The following is a 7,162-nucleotide window of genomic DNA, read 5'->3' as shown; positions in this document are numbered from 1 at the left end:
ATGGGATTCTTTAAATATAAGATCATGTCATCTGCAAAGAGGGAGAGTTTTACTTCATCTTTCCCTGTTTGGATCCCTTTTATGTTTTCATCTTTTCTTACTGCTGTAGCTAGGCATGTTAATAGTAAATTGAAGAGAAGTGGAGAGAGTGGACGTCCTTGTCTCGTTCCTGAGTTATGAGAAAATGTCTTTACTTTTTGACCATTAAGTAAAATGCTGGCTGCAGGTTTGTCATATACAGTCTTTATTTTATTGTTAATGTTCCCTGGATTCCTAGTTTATCAAGAAACTTCATCATAAAGTGGTGTTAATGAATTGATTTGTGTATATTGAACCAGCTTTGCATCCCTGAATTGAATCCTGTTTGATCATGGTATGTAATTTTTTGGATGAATTGTTGAATTGTTTGGCCAAAATTTTGTTGAGATGTTTGGCATAAATGTTCATCAAAGTAATGGATGTATCATTCTGTTTCGTTGATGAGTTCCTGCCTGGTATTGGGATGAAGGTTATGATGGCTTCACAGATTTAGTTTGGTCGTGAACTTTCTCTTTCAATTTCCTTGAAGAGTTGGAGGAATATTGGTATGAGCTCTGCTTTCAAGCCTTGTAGAATTCCGCTGTAAATCCATGTGGTCCTGGGCTTTTCTTAAGACAGGAGATCTCTTACTGCTTTTTCTATTTCAGTGCTTGATATGGGCCTGTTAAGATGGTTTAACTCATTTGCTCATTTTCAGTTGTTTTTGAGTTGAATCTGCTCACCCACTGTGTCTGGTGCCTCTGTGCTGGAGCCTCTCTGTTGTAGGTATGGTGGGGTGGCTATGACTGTCACCAAAGCTGCCTCAGCCATGGCTACAGCAACGGCACAGATGTGTTTCCTTCCCTGGATTTTCCCTCTCTAGCCAAACTCTGTACTGTGATGGCACACTTGGTGTGATACTCTAGCCTAGTACTGTTCGCTGGGACACAAAAACTGCTTTCTATGCGAGAGATTGTTTAGCCTACACCTTCTCCTTCACCATCTTCCCCACTTCTCATAAATATTTCCTTATTACAGGATTATTCTAGATTAGCTATTCTATGATTGATAATGGCCAAGATTGACAGAAAGATGAAGGAAAATTGTCTACACTTCCATGAGTTTCTGACTTCTGTTTCACAAAATGTTATAAAAGCTCTCCATGAGAAATCTAGCAGCTGCATTTCTAAATAGTCTTTGCGTGCTTACACTTTCTGATAATGTTTCAATTCAAGTACTTCTCCTTAGAGTCCCATACCATTCAATGATGCTGTATTAGATCTTTGTTACATCTTGAAGACAGCTCTTGGTGATTAAATTTGTGCTTTTCAAATTAGCTCTCACAATTCCATCCACAAAATGCAGACAAAAATTATCTGAAATAAATTTATTGATATTGAATATATTTTATTTTCCATTACAAACATAGAATGTAGTAAAAATTTTCACAGAAATTACACTGCACTAGGTTGTGGGCAGATTCTAATGAAAATAATATACTGTGTTTATGTAGAGAATTTGAGCTTCCAAAATTTTAGTATGCCTCTGCTCCTAAAACCAATACCTTACTTATATTGAGTGACAAATACAACTTGCTATAAGTACAGTTTTCCTTGTATGTTTTTAATATATATTTTATTGTAAAGATACTGTACAGAGAGGTTACAGTTACATAAATAAGGTAATGAGTACATTTTTATTGAGCATTTTTACAACCTCCTTTTTTTCCCCCTAATATTCCTTACCTTTACACATTCCCAACACCTCCGTCCATCCCCCTCTAATAGTATCTTGCAAATCTCATTGTTACAATGGGTTAACCTGTATCCTTTCCTTGTGTCTTAAATGAAGAAATGCTGGCTTGCTTCATGCTGATTCTACTTGTGTAGACACACTTAAAAACACTTTCCATGTCCGAAAGCACATAAATGAAATGCACATCATCTTTTGTCAGTTGGTATAATTGTGTTCTATACATTTATTGACAGGATACAAATTATTCTCAAATTTTGATACATAAAAAACTTTCTTTTTTTCTCATTTTCTGGCCAGGACATCGGCACAACCTAAGTCAGCATTTTTCACTTTAGACTTTTCATATGTGTTAGTTAAATTTTGACCTGTGCTCCAGTCTTCTGGGGCGTCACTCATCTGCTTAGGAATTGATGCTGGCTGTTGGAAAAGAGCCCAAGTAAGGATGCCATTTAAAGCCTTATAACTTTATTCTTAACAAGGATATTGTCCTACTAATTTGGCTGTTGAGAGTGTCTACAAGAGCAAGCATTCCATGGGGAGCAGGGAGATACCATATGACCTATACTTTTTGAGATTTCCGAGTGACTTGCTATCACTTGCACTGCTTTTTTTCAAGTCGAATATCTCTAAACCTACCAGTTGGAAGATATAAGAGGAGTGGTAAAAGAACTCTTAGAGACAAATACATCTTCAACACATTTGTTTCCAAGCATTCTGTCTAAGGCATATTCAACAATTAGTGAAACTTGTGTTGGCTATATATGTGTCTTTTTCCATTTGTGCATGTGTACATATGTGTACGTATGTGTGTATTTGTGTGTAGAGTAACATTCATGTTTACATATATGGGCCAATATACACATATATGCATATATAAATAAATATACATATATAAATATATGTGTATATATATCAGGTGTTCAGTGATTTAATCTAGAGTTCCCAGCACATTGTCCTTATCACAAAGTGTACATGATAAACTGCTGCTCTAAGTATCTGTGCTATATGAGGGGTATGCTTTGTACTCACTTCCCCCATTACCTTGTTTTTCATCCCTGTGAACAACTTCAGCCTACTTTCCATAGGATAGCTTTGTTTTTGTTACTTACTGATATTAAAAGAAAAAGGTTGTTTGTAAAAGAAAAAGAATTTTTAGGTCCCAGGCTAAAAGAATCTTAATAGTCTCAACGATTCGTATGAGATAAAATTTATAATAGTACTAAAAGTGAAAAGGAATTCCTAGATCTGTTGTTTTGCCATTTAGAATGGCAAAGAATAATTTCACGTCACTGTTATAACTCTTAAAGAATGCAAGGGTAACTGATGGTCCCTATCATGTTCCCACAAAACCAGTGGACCCTGAAGGATAATAGTACATCAGCAGAAATTCTAAGTAGCAGACATGGAGCATGAAAGAGAAAGATCGGAAATGAGAGAGAGTGAAAGAGAGAGAAAAATATCATAATACTTAAAGTGCGTAACAGATAAACAAGAGGTGTATGAGAATATTCATATTGCTATCTTGAGACTCTACATATGCAAAAATCAAGGTATTTGATGTATGATATCTCATCAACATAAAATATAAAGTGATTTTGATAAAAAATAAAAATGCCTCAGAAGAAATTATAAATGCAAAAACATTCTTCACAGAAGCAAACTCTCAGAAATATTTCTTGACTTTGAAAAAGATGAATTAAATTTAGAAGTATGACAATTCAAAAAAATATAAAAATGTGTTCACATATTTCATTATAATACCCAAAGCAGAAAGCAAATATTGTTCAGATGATTTTTTAAATCACAGTTTCTCAGGTGCTGGGAAGGTGGCTCAGTGGTAGAGTTCTTGCCTTGCATGCATGAGGTCCTGGATTTCATTCCTCAGCATGACATAAGCAGAGAAAGATGAAAGTGGTGCTGTGTATCAAGTGATAGCGCTAACCTTGAACTGAAGAGCTGAGGGACAGTACCCAAGACCCAGAGTTCAAGCCCCACAACCAACAAAACCAAAGCAAAACAAAAAAACAAAAAACAAAACAAAACACTGTTTCTCAATTTTGTAGCCTCAATTCTGTAATACCACTACTTCAGCTTAGGGTTAAGATTTTTAGGCGTGGACATTTATCAACACTCCTGATTCAGACTCTACTTGATAAAATTTTTAATCAATATTTTGTTTTTAGTTTTGCTCTTTGTACTTTCACATCCACCTATGAAAAATGGTATGGGCATCCCAATAATATTCTCAAAGTACCTCTTCATAACGACTCACAAAAATTTGTATTATATTACAAGGAAAAAAATGCTATAAATAAAGAAAACAATAATTAAATATTAATGATTACTAAAATAAAAAAAAACAATTACCAGGGTTTTCAGTATTTGAATGTACATAGTAGATTTTACTATTTTCTCATATTCTTGTACATTTAAAACTGGATAAAGCTATGAGTAGCCTTTAAATTTACCCACTAAGATTACTATTTATAGTTCATTTCACCATTTGTATGTGGCTTATATCATTATTTGTTCATCACAAACATATAACGTAAGGGAGCCCTAAAGATTTAACCCAAACTGTGTACTTAAAATCTTAGCTCTTCACTCTGCTTCTTTACACAGTCTTTGCAACTTCTCATTAGTAAAGTTTCTATAAACTCTGAAATGAACATACTTACTAGTACATGCTAGCAGAAAAATTATATACTTCTTTGAAAAATTTTATGACCTGCCAAACAGCCTTAATTTTGCCATATATAAGCAAATCCCAAAATGAAACATTTAGAACATTAAAACTTTTAACAAACCTTAACAATTGCTGCAATGAACATTATGACAGATGCCTTGTGTAGAATAATTGAATTCCTCTTCCTACACATCTCATGAACAACAAATATCTGGAATTATTTTGTTTTTGGCGTGTCAATCTTGACTTTATTCTCAAATGTGTGCTTATGTAAGAAATACATGGTTCTAAAATTTCACAATTCTTTTTAACTTACTTTTTGTTGAATTGTCTAGTTTAAGAAAATCAATTACACTTTATATATAAAAAATGTTCTGTGCTCAATTTGGCTGCACATACACTAAAATTGGAAAATACGGAGAAGATTAGCATGGTCTCTGAACAAGGATGACACGCAACTTAGTGAATCGTTCCATATTTTTACAACAACAGATCCTGGAAGGGATGTGGCCAGAAGGGAAGCCTACTGCATTCTTGGTGTGAGTGTACACTTGTACATCCACTTTGGAAAGCAGTTTGGAGGTTCCTCAAAAGACTCCACATAGAGCTCCCCTATTACACAGCAATCCCACTTTTGGGCATTCATCCAAATGATCACAAACAAGTCCATACTAAAACAACCAACACAACAATGTTTATTCTAGCATTATTTGCCATAGCTAAGATATGGAACCAACCCTGATGCCCCTCAGTAGAAGAATGGATCAAGAAAACGTTCTTTGTGTGTGTGTGTGTGTGTGTGTGTGTGTGTGTGTGTGTGTGTGTGTATGTGTGTGTGTGTGAGTGTGTGTGTGTGAATGTACACTTTCACAACCACTTTGGAAAGCAGTCTGGTGAGTCCTCAGAAAGCTAAATATTGACGTTCCTTATGGCCCACTCATACCACTTCTAGGCATCTATCCTGAACAAAAGTTACCAATATTCAAGGACACATGCACCTCCATGTTTATCACAGCACTGTTCACAATAGCCAGGATATGAAAACAACCCATATGTCCCACCAGAGATGAATGGATCCAAAAACTATAGTAACTGTACACAACGGAATATTTTCCAGTCAAGAGAAAGGACAAAATAATGGCATTAGCAGGGAAATCAATCAAGCTACAGGAAATCATGTTGAGTGAGCTAAGCCAAAAGCAAAGAGACAAACAGCACATGGTCTGCATGATAAGTGGATGTTAAATCCAAAATGTAAGGTGATATGACAAAATTAACACTTAAGAAACCAAGAACTTCCACTCATCTGATTGAATCACTACTAAATAACCCCATTCTGCTGGCCATATGTGCACACTGAAGTGAAACCAGGAAGACGACACAGAACTAGAGGGAATCAGGGAAAAACATACAACAGTTAGATCCATCAGCTGCACTGGACATTGACCAAAATGAACTAAGCAACTCAATATCACTGAAGGGAAGGAGGGAATAAGTGGGAAAGAGGGAACAGCTGACACTATGCAAAACAAAAGAAATATACATATTTCAAAACAAAAGAAGTATACATATGGAAGAAATAACTATTGCAAAGCTCATAGAACTCATAAATGTTGGAGACCATGATAGACAATTTGCTCCATCAAAGTTAGAATGTGTTTGTGACTTTAACTAAGCATCACTATCCCACAATATTGTGAAATTTGGGAAATTATGTAACCACTTAATCACAATAAAAACATTTGAAAAAATGATGAAGGTGGAAAACTAAGTTGCTCTAAAAAACAAAAAAAGGAAAATGTTCTGTGTGTATATGTGTACATACACACACACACATATATATATTACATATATATACATATATATGTATATATATTTATTCTATGCCTCCGTCAGAAAGAATGACATTGCCCAATTTGTTAGGAAATGAAAAGACTTGGAAAAAAAATTATATTAACTGATGTAAGCCAAGTCCAAAGAAACATAGGTCCCATGGTATCCCTTATTTGCAATAACTAGTATATGTCTGGGATAAGCAGAAAAGTTGAAAAGCTATGTGTATATGACTAGATAAGTTGATGTTAAGCTAAATGAACCCCGAGATAGAGACACAAGTGTTTTTTTTTTCTTTCTTGCTGTTTTTTCTCACATATTTATAATGTACGATGTGATTTTTTTTTACGTTCCTCCCCAACAGTATAACCCCCTTTTTCACTTTATTTGATGTTGGTGAATCTGCATCTTGTATATACACTTCTCTAATTTGGGGAGGGAAAGGGAAAAAAACAACATGCTTAAATAGGAATACAGTTTGACCCATTGTATAACAATAGATGCACAAGACATTATTTTGAAAAACGAACTTTATAATTTAGGCTGGGGACATTGTGTGGGGCTTGGGGGTGTGAGGAGTGTACTTGTGGAGGTGGAAGGGAAGGAATGGTGGGGAAAAAACAAAGGAGGAGGTAACAATGCTTAATAGGAAATGGACTTATTACTTTGATCATGTAACTATAACTACTCTGTACAGTATTTTTACAACAAAAATGTATAAAAATATTTTGAGATGCAAGAGTTTATTTTGCCTATTTTACCTATATAATATCATTAACAATGAAATTACTGCAAAATACTGATTGAAGTTATTTTGAAAAAGTGAGTGTGTGTGCATTCCTGCGTGTTGGCATGCTCAGAGTTTGAAAT

The 7,162-nt window shown here is 34.8% G+C and overlaps 1 non-coding gene across 1 annotated transcript; it reads left to right on the top strand.

The window, feature by feature from the left end:
* Positions 1 to 4,835: 4,835 nt before the first annotated feature.
* On the top strand, positions 4,836 to 4,941 carry LOC122114064. Its single transcript, XR_006148519.1, has one exon. It is a non-coding gene; the product is annotated as a U6 spliceosomal RNA (small nuclear RNA).
* Positions 4,942 to 7,162: the final 2,221 nt, after the last annotated feature.

The sequence above is a fragment of the Dipodomys spectabilis genome, unplaced genomic scaffold (assembly GCF_019054845.1).
Source record: "Dipodomys spectabilis isolate Male_0828 unplaced genomic scaffold, ASM1905484v1 ptg000105l, whole genome shotgun sequence".
Lineage (NCBI taxonomy): Eukaryota > Metazoa > Chordata > Mammalia > Rodentia > Heteromyidae > Dipodomys > Dipodomys spectabilis.
Note: the sequence above shows the minus strand (reverse complement) of the source record. Positions and strands in the feature narration are given on the sequence as shown.